Source organism: Mustela lutreola, chromosome 12 (assembly GCF_030435805.1).
Source record: "Mustela lutreola isolate mMusLut2 chromosome 12, mMusLut2.pri, whole genome shotgun sequence".
In the NCBI taxonomy this organism is placed as follows: domain Eukaryota; kingdom Metazoa; phylum Chordata; class Mammalia; order Carnivora; family Mustelidae; genus Mustela; species Mustela lutreola.
This window is the reverse complement of record NC_081301.1, coordinates 24003547-24017216: the sequence shown is the minus strand read 5'-3', so window position 1 is coordinate 24017216 and position 13670 is coordinate 24003547. Positions and strand designations below refer to the sequence as shown.

Below are 13670 nucleotides of genomic sequence, written 5' to 3'. Positions count from 1 at the left end.
GTGGGAAATGAAGTTCAGAAAGAACAAGGGACTTGCCTGTGATCACAAAGTCAGCTTGCGGGAGACTCGGGCTTTCTGGATCCAGACTCATGTAGGCCTCCAGACATCAAGTCCAGAGTTCTGTTCTTTGTATCACGCTGCTTCGGGGATTTAGATCTGAGCTTTGTGGGGATTTTTTTTTCCTGGCCTAGGAGTATTCAGCCTAGTAGACCAGATTATTTCTGATATATTTCAATAGATAGAGCCTTAGCTATAAAGAGACTTACTTTATTCCCTATAGTACTTATGAACACCATGGGAACATCTGAAAGGAAGTTGATTTCCAGGCAAAATGCAATCTCAAATATTTGTACATGACTTCTCTCTGTAGAGAAGTGAACAAATGCAGAAGTCTGGTACAACGTGACCAGGCAGCTCAATTTTATCAATAGTAGAACCATCACTGAACCATGGCTTTCCGTGAAAGTGATAGGTGTCTTATTTCATTATTTTAGGGTGTTTTGGAAATCTCCCATTGATGTGATTGAGATGTCTGTGTGTTATGGCATTCATTTACTTTTATAAAATTTGTGCCTGTAATCACAGAACTTAATGAGCCTTCCATTCCTATTCAATTTGTTTGTAGTTAGGATACACAGCTACTGGGTGAATGCACGTACCTTAGTGATAGTCTAGTTGGAACTCTCAGGCTCTCTACAGATGGCTAATTGAGAATGCAATCAATGGTCTTTTACAGCGAAATGTATGATTTTTTTTTTAAATAAAGGGAAGGTTTCATCCATTCATTATATATCTGAAGAAGTAGGAAAATGGTCCATTCAAAATAGCTATTACTCACATCCAGGAATAAGCAGAAATGAAAGACCAGTGAGAATAAATATTCCCTAAAATCATTAATCCAAAGTAATACTCAAATACTTTGCTAAAGTTGTATCTCTTGGAATGTATTTTATTTTGCAATAGTTCTAAAAACCACACTAGCTTCATTATCACATCAGAAAAGAATGTGATCAGATCAGAGTGCAGCAAGAAGAAGTGATAGGTGAGAATTTCAGAGCAGGGGATGAGGAAGTCTGTCAATAAAAAGCATGCAAAAGAACTCAAAGAATTAAAAGGTTTGGGAACGAAGGGCTCCACACATATAGCTGCGAAGGCCTCACTGTTCTGCAATACTGTACTATATTCATGGTGATGGCCTAGAGGCACGAGGGGAAAACTACTGTGTTTTACCATATTCTCCTTCAGAAAACATGGAATTAATTATTTTGATCACTTTCCATCACATGATTACATCAAAGTTATTTTTCATCTTAAATGTAAGCTTTTTTTGCACAGCTTTTTTAAGAAGCTCATTTCTTATTGGTCAGAGAAGTAACTTCTTTCAATATTCATCAGCAATATTTAAAGATTACATTCAACTGGAATAAGATTTTTAATGCAAACTCTTGGATATGTGTCATGTTCATTTATGAATAGTTAAAAACAGTTTTTAACCTAGTACTGATTTGGTTGCATCATTTCAATAAAATCTATTTGACCTCAAAACCCTTTTCATCAGGGAGCATCTCAGAAGTCAAACCTTTGAACATACAAGAGAAATGCTGTCCTGGTGCTCTATGAACTTTATGCCACCACAGTACAAGAATTTAGCAAACATCCCTAAATCTAAAACTGGATTCAGATGACAAATATATTCCATAGTTTGAAATCACAAAATAAGATGAGGAATTGGTTCGACCCAGCAAGCATAAAATACATTCTAGAGAGAAAAAACAACAACATTAAACTAAGATTCTGTCCATGGGATATTCTTTTCTGCCTTTGCCTTTATTAACCCGAAATTTCTGATTCAAAGTGGAGACAGTGGAGTAGTCAATTATAAACTAGTAAGTCTCTGATCCCAGCAAGGAGGTCTGAGCAACATAACATCTTATAAACATACATTTCTACTTATTATTAAATGGATCAGATTATCAACTTATTTTAAAACCATCTTTGAGCACTTGATTTCCAGCCATTATTTGCTCTTGTAGACGTCAAACAAAGGCCCTGAGTCCTCTCCTTTCATTTTGTGGAGTTATGATCTAAGCCCATAAAACATTTCTATAGGCTCAAGTTCCCACAGTCACATCTATGTAAGAACAATAATTGGCCAGGTATTTAAACGTCTGCGTCAACTGTTAGGCTATTTCTCATTAACCCTCGGTTTGAGTAGCCACCAAGACCCTTGAGTGACCTGACTCATCTTACTGAATTCATCCATTCACTCAACAGATATTTCTGAGGGCCAGCTGTGAATCAGGTACTGCAGAATATCAACTAACCAAACAGATGGCAAACCAGAGCCACTCACAGTTCTGGCAGAGTGACCCAAAACCTTTCAAGGCTACCTTCCATGTATGCAGTATCCAATACACCGAAGCACTTGGGGGTCTGATACAAATCCACTGAGGGGAACAGAACTATATGGAAATACTGTACTGTGAAATACACATCTGGTGTAACTGCTTTTCAGAACCGCAAATCTACTGGTGTCCCATGGACTGATTTACAAGCATCTATGCTTAACAAGAGGTATGGTAAATAGGAATGAAATATAGTTTCTGTTCCCAAACTCAACTCCTGACTTCCTTTGAAGGCTACTGTCTCTAACAATACTGCAAGTTGTTAACCTATACCTGAAGAATAACCCTACTTTGGGTTTAAACATGTTAAGGAATGATTAGCTTTTGTTCTCATTTTTCCAAGGAACCATTAAAAAAAAAAAGCTTAAGATGGATTTTGTACAAGTGCTGACTTTGTTAAGCTATTACCTTCACTTGAGGTTGCCACACAGAATTTTAGAGCTGGAAAATATTATCTATAATTTGATATGATCTACTACAGTGGTGTTAGAACTGTTAACCACAGGACCCCGAGGGTCCCCATGGGATCCAGGAAGATGGTGTACATAGGCAAGACCTTGAACCCCAGAACTTCAATATCTAACTTTTGATCCCAAGACCATGTATGTATTTATTTATTTATTTATTTATTTATTTATTTATTTATTTTTTTTTGCTTTTTGGTGAGGGTCCACAGTTGTGCTCCAAGATGATGTTGTGTCTATATCTGGATCCTTGCATGTAGGAAACATCTGAAATCTGTGCATCTATCAGTCTGGTTTAACCATGATCTTATTCTACATTTCCCCTCTGGATTTTTTGATCTGCTGATTTATGGCTTTAGGTTAATATTAATTTTTTAATTTATCCTAATTGGTCAGTGAACGAATAAAGAATACAATCAGAGTCAAGTTTGTAACATCCAGTTTTCTGAGGTTATTATACCTCACTTTGCAGCTAGGACCCTGTAACTTTACTGCTTTCTGTCCCAAGAGAAATAGTAGTAGTAAAGAGAACAGCATTAGAGTCCCACTGCCTGGATTCAGCTCCTGGCTCTGCCAGTTACAAGCTGGATGATCTTGAGAAAATCAATTGACATTGCTATGCTTTGGTTTCTCATCCAGAAATTGGAGATGATGATAATGATGATAATAATAATAATAAGAAGAAGAATAGCAGCACTTCTTTGTAATTTGACAAGAACACTGTAAGTATTCCACAAATGTTGGTCACTATGAATTTCATGCTATTGTGTGGATCACGGAAGTAAACTCATCTTCTGATTCTAGTCTCACTAGGGAATGTGCAGCCATATTCTCTAGTTGATAGTGAGTATAACATCCTATGCCTCTTCTGAATGTCCAACAGCTGAATTGTAGACTATATCCTATAGTTGTTGACTACTTTTGTCCCCTTCTAATTCTGCCATCACTATCATTGTCATTATCATCTTCATCTTCAGCACCATTAGCATTCGAGTACAGTGCTAAAGACTTAAGTTAGAAAGTCCACAATTCGCCAAAAATTCCCTGAGAAGCTACAACACAATGGGCAACAGGTCAGACATTAAGACAAAAAAAAGAGGGAGGGGCACCTATTGCCTTGAGAGATCTCGGTCTCTCAAGATAGTGGGGGAGATAGTGAAGTCTCATTAACTTCGATGTAAGAATGCTATGCTCTGTAGGGACCCACAGTCATCAGTGATTTTTCCCACAATGTTGTCTAAAGCTCAGGAGAAGTCCTAACCCCAGAGTTAAGGGTCAGAAGTCAGCAGCACAGAAGCGAGTTTAATCAAGACCCTGACTCTTATCCTGCCAGCTGTGGTCTCACAGCAGGTGGCAGCTTCACAGACACTCCATCAGGATCCCAGGAGAACAAGAAGCCTGAGATACTGTGAGCCCAAGGACGAGATGATTGGCATTCAAATACCCAAAGGACACAAAGCCATAGGACACCTTCTTTGAGGGCCCTCATTGCTTCTTGCCCAGCATGGGACATGCTGAAGACTTGCGACAGAAGGAAAGGACTGGATGTGGGACCATGGGCCACAGCCAAATTCTAAAGAAGTGAGCCAGAGGTGTGGTTGAGACCCAACCCCTGCCAGGGGAAGCCAAAGGCCAATGGTTGAGAAACGCTTTCTTGGCCTATTCAGAAAGGTGGTGAAAGCTTGGTGCCAAAGGACTTCTGTCAGCATCAGCGTCTTTACTAAAATTCACGTTCACTTACTCAGGCCAGGCCCTGTATTCAAGCACACGCTTCATACACAGAAACCTATGAGATGGTTATTATTTCCCCCACTTTACAGATGAAGAGACAGAGCCTCTGAGAGTCTAGGGAAATTGTCCAAGATCACACAGCTAACAAGGAGCAGCCTGGTCTCTCCGAGGCATGAAGGCAGTGCACTGAATAGACACACCTGCAGCTCCCACCAGTTGCTATAAGGTTGGTGACTAAGATAAAGCAAGTTATTTAACTGCTTCTATTGCAATTCTACTTTGTTTTCATTATACTGAAAACTGTGCATTGTCTTTTTTGTGTAGCTACAAGAAATATTGTATGGTAAAGCATTAATTAGCTACTTATCTGTCTTACAATATCTTCTCACTGCTCTAGGAGTCTAAAATTATTGTCTCTATTTTTTTTCACATTTTTACTTCTACCAGTAAATATATATATATATATATCTCCAAAATTAGTTTCACTAGATAATTTCATGGTCCCTAGACCGGACATAAATAACTCTCTAGAATTTGCAAACTCTAGCATGATGTTTCACTGTAGAAATCAGATGTCAGCATTGGGTCCAATCTTCCATTCTTTTCTCTTTAGAGAAGTACACTTGTTGATTGGTCTCAGTGAGATATGTCTTACATTCTGAATGTATTGTGCCATGTTGCATTAATCATTACATAGCTACAGGGAACGAAAATAACCAATTTCCTTAATTAAAGGGTTCTAGTAAGACAAGAGATGCTCTATTCACTTTTCATTTGTCTTGGCTAATAGTAAGAGCAATAATAATACCTTGAATTTAGACAGTCCCTTTCTTCCAAGAAGTTCAAAGCTCTAGTATGTCATAAGAACAGACAGATGAGTAGTAGTAAACTTGGCAAGAAGAAACAGGTGTAATTTGGGCCAAATTAAAACACAAAAATGAGACGATAATTTTTTTGGTGAATGTATTATCCTTCATAGGATGGATGCAGTATGGTGCAAGAAGGAAAGAGAACACAAAATTTAGATGCTGGATTTTGTGTATCAGTCTTGGCTTTGCCAAAAATTAGAGGGAGTCACACTTAAGTACATGTGACCATGCTAAATCTCAGGGTTCTCACCTATAACAGAAAAACATATGATTATTATTAAGATAAAAGAAGAGCTAAGGAAGGCACTTTATAAACCATGAAGTCTTCTAACACAAATGTTGAATTATTGTTTCTCATGATGTTAGTAGAAAAACATTTCAAGCAAGCTAACTTCTATAGGCATACACTATCTTCTACAACCCATGCTCCACTTTTTCTTCTCCGGTCTCTTCCCAGTGCCTAGTGGAAGGCTACCAGTGTTTGTTGAACTGGGGTGTTTAAATGACATTGGATTGATACTCTTTCACACAGATTCCTAAAGACAATAGATAAGGTACTCGGATGTTCCAAGTCTTTAAATTCTGGGAAATCAAATTTGTGACCTGTAAGAACAGAAGAAGTGGCTCCAAACTGTTTAAACAATAAGAATTTTGGAGCCCAAGAATTTTTAGGAAATCTATAGAATCTATGCTTTTAAATGCAGTTAAGTGAGAATTTTTAAAATGGTTTTCAGATATAATTTACCATTCAAGAAAGAATTAGAATAGCTTTAAATAAATAGAAGTTGGTATTTATATCTCCAGTCTCAAACAATTACATGGGCTATTAAAGGGAACTTTCCACTTCTTTGGGAAAAAAGAATTTTGTGGGAGAATTTCAACAAGGGACAATAAAGCCCTGCATGTGTATATCCTATTGTCCTTAAAAAGGCTCACATACCTCTTTTCTGATCTGGCCTTCACGGTAGTTCCCCATTTTACAGATAAGAAAAAAGAATCATAGACTGCCACTCACTAGATCCAAATGATGAGGTTAGGATTAAAAATTAATCCTTCACTGGTTGAAGGAGACACCAAGTTTAGGAATAAAGAACACCATGGGAGAATACCTAACTTTTTCCAAGCACTAGAGGGTAGAATAAACAAGTGAGGAATTGAGTTAGCTGACTCTATAAGCAAAAGGAGAGTGGCTTCACCACCACTGCCAACAAAAACTAAATGACACCGTTTGCTCTTTGAAGTTACCTGCTCCGTGCCTAAGACAAAGTCTGGATGTTAAGTTTGAACATTGTGGTTAGTGGTGGTAATGGGCTGGGTTTTTTGTTTGTTTGTTTAGGTTTTGTTTTGTGGTTTTGAAATTTTTCCCTATAATTGTATTAACAATTATTTGACTAACTGACCAGATGAACCAGCTGTTTTGCCTTCAAAAGACATAACCTAAAAATACAAATAGGAAAAGAGAGAACGAGAGTAAGGAATAATGGAGTTGAGATGAAAATACAAAGATGGACATTAAAAATGGACAGAAAAAAACATTAAGAGAAATGGACTAGATGCACATTATGCATAAAAAATTATGTGCTCCTAGAAAGCTGGAAAAAAAGACCAATTTAAAAATAGTTCATCTCTTCTCCATTTTTGTAACTTAATTTTTTTGTATCTCTTCCTAGAAAACAACATGATAAGGTAAAGAATAAACTAAATCATCACCCAAGGTCCTAATATAAAATATTCTTTATTTTACATTCTAGCCTTTCCAAACTACTTTCAGACAGATTTCATGTACTCTTTCCAAGTCCCTCATGATGGGAGTCACTGCTTTTGGATTTATCTTTGTGTAAGTGTGGGATTCCATGCAGTGGGTTTGTTTAAACTAAAATATGGGCTGGCAGCATATCTCTCCTGGGTTTCCCTCTGGCTTCTTGCACATTTCTCTGTACAGTGTATCAGAAAAAGCCAGACTGGGAGAGATGGCTCTCTCTTCCAATGAAGCATTTATAAATCAATTAATCAATCAATATACATATATGATATATAGAGATACACATCTATATATATCACGGATTATTATCTAAGATTCATCAACAACCTTTTTACAAAAGATATAAAACATTCATATAATGGAAGCTACCATTCACCGAGAGCTTCTGTTAGTCTGATGCAGTGCTAAGTTCTGTATACATTTTTTATTTTCAGGTAACTTCACAACACCCTATGACGAAGTATTATTATTTCCACTTGATGGTGGAGGAAATGGAAACTGAAAGTAGTTAAGTAACTATCCCATGATTAGAGTGCACACAAGTGTTGGAATTGGGCTGTAAATCTAAGTCTCCCAAGTTCCAACGCCTTTTTGGATGTGACAATCACTGTAGAAGTAAGAAGCACTAAGTCACGGAGCCATCATTAGAAGGCAGACCATAGGAACAAAAGTCACACAGTCACTGGATGGCAGTTTTCCCTGGAACTGGACTTGATCCTTGCAAAGAGGTTAGTGAATCCTGAAGAATGGTGGGCTGGCGTGTACATTAGACTGGTCATCTACTTTGTTAATCGCTTTTCCAGCATCACTTTGAAGCTATTTCTTCTCCAGTCTATTTATATCTTCAGGCTGTACCTTGAGATGTTGTATCGCCTCCCAGGCAGACAGTGTGGAGTTGCAAAGAAACATGCATAAAGCAGTAATCAAGCACAGTAGCTAGGTGTGATGCCCTGTGCTGGGGTTTTACTGATGCGAACTCATGATCTTTAGCTCTTCCAAGATATGTCTATATTATAGTCTCCTCACACAACAGACCAGGAAACTGAGGTATAGGTATCTTCTAGGGTCTGAGTCTAGGCTCAGCCACTCACTACCTATGTGATGGTGGGCCAGCTACTTGACCTTTTAAAGCCTCAGTTTATCATCCATACAAAGCTCATAGAATCAACATCAACATATAGTAGAAACTCGGCACACAAAAGCTGCTTGCCTTATTCCATTTGATATCTCTTCTAAATATCTAACAGAGTGCCTTGAAATGGCAGGTATTCAGTTATGATTTAATTTTTATATCAATATATAGACTGATTGATGGACAGGTAGAACGATGTTGAAAGGATGATGCGAAATAAGCATTTGCGGATTAAGTCCTGGGGAAGGAGATGTGGTCAGGCCTTTTAAAGGAGGAGCCATGGGGACTATGGTTCTCATATTCTCTGCCTTCAGTCTTCTTATCTGAAAGCTCAATTATCACTGTTGATTATTAGAGATGGGAGAGAAGAGAGGTAGAAGACCTTTCCCCTGTCCCACTGCCACCATTTCCGCGCCATTGGCTCAAGCGTACAGTCCCTCCACAGGGTGCTTTCTCCATCTCTTGTCTAGTACCAGTCCTTCCTTCAATACCTAAAAGGTCATCCATTGCACACTAATGGCTTCCCATGCCTCAAAGATAATTTTACCTTTCCGACCCCTGTTGACTCTACCCCACTTATGTGGAATATACTTCCAGCATCTCTTCTTATCAGTCTTCCGGATGCTTTTAAGCAAAGCCCAAATGGCATTTCTTTTAAGGATCTCCCTGGATTTTAACACAGATAACTGGATTAACCCAGCACCATCAACCAGGTATTACATTGGGTACAAATATATGCCCCCCCCCCCATACATACACAGGGAAGGAACTTTGTCTTATTCTTCTCTGTATCCACAGAAACTACCACAGAGCCTGGCCTGGGATACTTTTTATATAGTCGAATGAAATAAAAGAAGGCATGGTCAGAACCCCTTGTCCTCACTTCTGCAGTGGACCATAAATCAGGCTGTGTGTTCATTGAGGGACTGCCTTTATGTTCTGCCCCCTTCCAACCTCTGACTTAAATATTAACAGACTCAACAGGGTTGAGGTTTGTCTTCCATGAAAATGGAAACTGGTTTGGTTTAGAATTATTTTAATAGTGAAAATTGGAAGATGACTGATGAATCATCCTCCTTAGTCACCATTGGTCCAAAGCTTAAGACACACTAAGAAGGAACTCGGCCCTTAACCACATGTGAAATGAAGATTGTCCACTGGGCTCTCCACCCACCATCCCTTTCCATGATTTTGGGGCCGGGTTTCACTGGAAGTATTGTGGAGCTGTTTTCCATTGACACAGAGGTGGAGCACAAACAGGACAGGCCATAGTAACAAAAGGCAAACACTGAGGCCACAGCACCAGGTCTGAATTCATCATCCTATTGTCAGATCTATTCTCCCAGTGTTCCTGTGGCCTGCCTATAAAGTCACCAGATGCTATGAAGGTAGAGTTTTGACCACTGGCATGATTGTGTATGTACACCCATCCCCTCCTTTCTCCCTATGACAAGGAGCTGAGAAACCCTACAATTAAGAAAAAGTAACTGCAAACTTCCCTAAGTCAACATGTATTTATTGAGGACCTGCTGCATGCCAGGAGCTAGGCATGAAGGGCACCATGGTAAACAAACATAGCCACAGCCCCTACTGACATGGCAGATAGCCAAGTGGGGAGGAGCATGACCTCTGGAGCCAGACCACCTGTCTGATCTGATTACCAACTCTGACACCTAGGAGTCATGTCACTTTGAATAAATGAATTAGTCCCCATGCCTCAGTTGCCTCATCTGTAAATGGGAATGATAATAACATTATCTATCCCTTAAGAGTTATTTTAAACATTAAATAACACACGTAAAGCCTGTGGGAGAGAGTAAACTCTCAGCACATTTTAGCCCTTTGGGTTTTAATTTAGTGAGGGACACAAACAACAGACAAAACAGTCACAATTACACTGGAAACAAGCAGGATTATAAATGAGCCATAAGTGGTATGACAGTGAGAATGAACACCAGGGATACTTAAACTAGTCTAATGGTCAAAGAAGTCCTCTCTGAGGAGCTGTGTTGGGGAAAACATGAGTTTTTCAAGGGAGTTGTTCAAGGCATAAGTAAGCCCTGTGGTGAAGAATACAGAGCACATTCTAGAAATTAGAAGAGGAGTGAAGCTGGAATACCTCCCCTAGGAGTTGAGGAGTATGGGCCAAGTGAAGAGATCAGCTCATTTGCCTTAATGAAGGTCCAGCAAAGGAATGGAGAAGGATGACTGGAATGGAGGGTCTGGGGAAATCAGAGGGCTCTTTAGAATTACACAGTCAAAATCACTCTAGCAGGAGGAATAAGAAACTGGTACAGGGATCCAAAGAGGATTTCAAGTAAGAAACAAACCTTTGCTATGTGAAATTGTATTTTTTAGCTAGCTTGAGGAGGGCCACCTGTCTCAGTCAATAATGCATACAACTCTTTGACTCAAGGTTGTGAGTTCAAGCTCCAGGTAGGACATGGAACTTACTTTTTAAAAAATCCCTCAAAAGATAGCTGAAGGAAAAAGTAAACTGTGGAGGGGCCCCCTCTTCATAGCCTCATATCCTTCTCCCCTTTGACCCTAGCCCCAGCATGTTACCGCAGCAGCAGAGAAGGTTGGTCACAGAGACGCTTTCATTCAGAGCACATGCCATGAGCCATGAATATTTACATGACACCAAAAAGGAGTAGGGGCTTCAAATTTCCAAAGGAAGAGCTGAGAATAGAAGGAGAGAGAAAAATGTGAAAGTCAGAGGACTGCCAGAAGAAGGAACACAGAATGTCATTACGAGGAGAGAGTGACCACATGACACTCATTGGATAGGCCAGTCCTAGAAGTCCCCAAGGAATGCGAGGCCTGGGCAGGGTCACCATGCTCCTCTACAACATTATGGTCAATTTTCTACCTAGGACTCTGGATGGCTTATCTTTATCGTTGGAACTTGGCACCAAAGCTCTTAATCTATACCAAATATGTGTGTTTCAGAGAGCAGAAGAAGGCAAGGACTAGAGTCAGGAGGTAATTGTCTGATATTCTCCCTGTCCCATCATTGGCCATTCCTTGCCTATAGCCATCACCTTCCCAGTGGGCTCCTCTAGGGAGGAGATTCCCCCACAGACAACTCTATTCCAATGTGTTATGGGATTTGAAGAGGACATTTTCTTTTTAAGAACTGAGTTTCCTGGGGCACCTGGGTGGCTCTGTAGGTTAAGCCTCTGCCTTCGGCTCAAGTCATGATCTCAGGGTCCTGGGGTCCAGCCCCACATCAGGTTCTCTGCCCAGCAGGGAGCGTGCTTCCAGCTCTTTCTCTCTGCCTGCCTCTCTGCCTACTTGTGATCTCTGTCTGTCAAATAAATAAATAAGATCTTAAAAAAAAAAAAAAAGAAAGAAAGAAAGAAAGAGCTGAGTTTCCTCTAATATAAAATGAGAGACCTGGACCAGGTAAGTTATAAAGACCTCATGTGAAGCCTCGGTTCCATCCATAATTCTTGACAGAGTTCATTGGTCCCTTTTTCTACCTTTTTCTGTTTTAGATTCTTAGACTGTCAGTGAGCAAAACCCCTTCGTCTTACCTACAGTGGATACGAGGTGGAGCAATATGCTGAGATGGAGGAGAAGGGGGAAGAAAGATACTTCTAGTCAGGATGCATCAGCTCCATAATTGGCTGGGCCCAGTACAACACAGAAACACGAGGCCTCTTGTTCAAAACTTAGGAATTTCAAGATGGCAGCAATGGAGCATTAATCCAGATGCAGGGTCTAGTGTACCTGCATAGGTCGGACGCCTATGAAGCCAGCCTAGCTCCTGATCCAATGCCCTTTATGACGCCCTGACTTCCCCTTGTTCTTCTTCCCATTCCCAGCCTCCATTAGGTAGTAAGTGATAGAAAAATAAATGACAATATGGGTTTGAAAGACTATGATGAGATTCTTTTTTTTTTTTTTGTATGACCAATGAAGCTACCTTTTTTTTTTTTTTTTTTAGACTTTAATTTTTTATTTTTTATAAACATATATTTTTATCCCCAGGGGTACAGGTCTGTGAATCACCAGGTTTACACACTTCACAGCACTCACCAAATCACATACCCTCCCCAATGTCCATAATCCCACCCCCTTCTCCCAAACCCCCTCCCCCCGGCAACCCTCAGTTTGTTTTGTGAGATTAAGAGTCACTTATGGTTTGTCTCCCTCCCAATCCCATCTTGTTTCATTTATTCTTCTTCTACTCACTTAAGCCTCCATGTTGTATCACCAACTTCCTCATATCAGGGAGATCATATGATAGTTGTCTTTCTCTGCTTGACTTATTTCGCTAAGCATGATACGCTCTAGTTCCATCCATGTTGTTGCAAATGGCAAGATTTCATTTCTTTTGATGGCTGCATAGTATTCCATTGTGTATATATACCACATCTTCTTGATCCATTCATCTGTTGATGGACATCTAGGTTCTTTCCATAGTTTGGCTATTGTGGACATTGCTGCTATAAACATTCGGGTGCATGTGCCCCTTTGGATCACTACATTTGTATCTTTAGGGTAAATACCCAATAGTGCAATTGCTGGGTCATAGGGCAGTTCTATTTTCAACATTTTGAGGAACCTCCATGCTGTTTTCCAGAGTGGCTGCACCAGCTTGCATTCCCACCAACAGTGTAGGAGGGTTCCCCTTTCTCCGCATCCTCGCCAGCATCTGTCATTTCCTGACTTGTTGATTTTAGCCATTCTGACTGGTGTGAGGTGATATCTCATTGTGGTTTTGATTTGTATTTCCCTGATGCCGAGTGATATGGAGCACTTTTTCATGTGTCTGTTGGCCATCTGGATGTCTTCTTTGCAGAAATGTCTGTTCATGTCCTCTGCCCATTTCTTGATTGGATTATTTGTTCTTTGGGGTGTTGAGTTTGCTAAGTTCTTTATAGATTCTGGACACTAGTCCTTTATCTGATATGTCGTTTGCAAATATCTTCTCCCATTCTGTCAGTTGTCTTTTGATTTTGTTAACTGTTTCCTTTGCTGTGCAAAAGCTTTTGATCTTGATGAAATCCCAGTAGTTCATTTTTTCCCTTGCTTCCCTTGCCTTTTGCGTTGTTCCTAGGAAGATGTTGCTGCGGCAGAGGTCGAAGAGGTTGCTGCCCATGTTCTCCTCAAGGATTTTGATGGATTCCTTTCGTACATTGAGGTCCTTCATCCATTTTGAGTCTATTTTTGTGTGTGGTGTAAGGGAATGGTCCAATTTCATTTTTCTGCATGTGGCTGTCCAATTTTCCCAGCACCATTTATTGAAAAGGCTGTCTTTTTTCCATTGGACATTCTTTCCTGCTTTGTCGAAGATTA

The 13670-nt window shown here is 39.8% G+C and overlaps 1 long non-coding RNA gene across 1 annotated transcript in view; it reads left to right on the top strand.

Moving 5' to 3' along the window:
• The first annotated feature begins 4305 nt into the window (after positions 1 to 4305).
• LOC131812895 (uncharacterized) overlaps positions 4306 to 13670 on the top strand; it is a 29959-nt gene continuing 20594 nt past the window's right edge. Inside the window, exons 1-2 of the long non-coding RNA XR_009346537.1 lie at positions 4306 to 4826; positions 7666 to 7959. This is a non-coding gene — a long non-coding RNA (uncharacterized LOC131812895). The remainder of the gene's footprint in view (positions 4827 to 7665; positions 7960 to 13670) is intronic.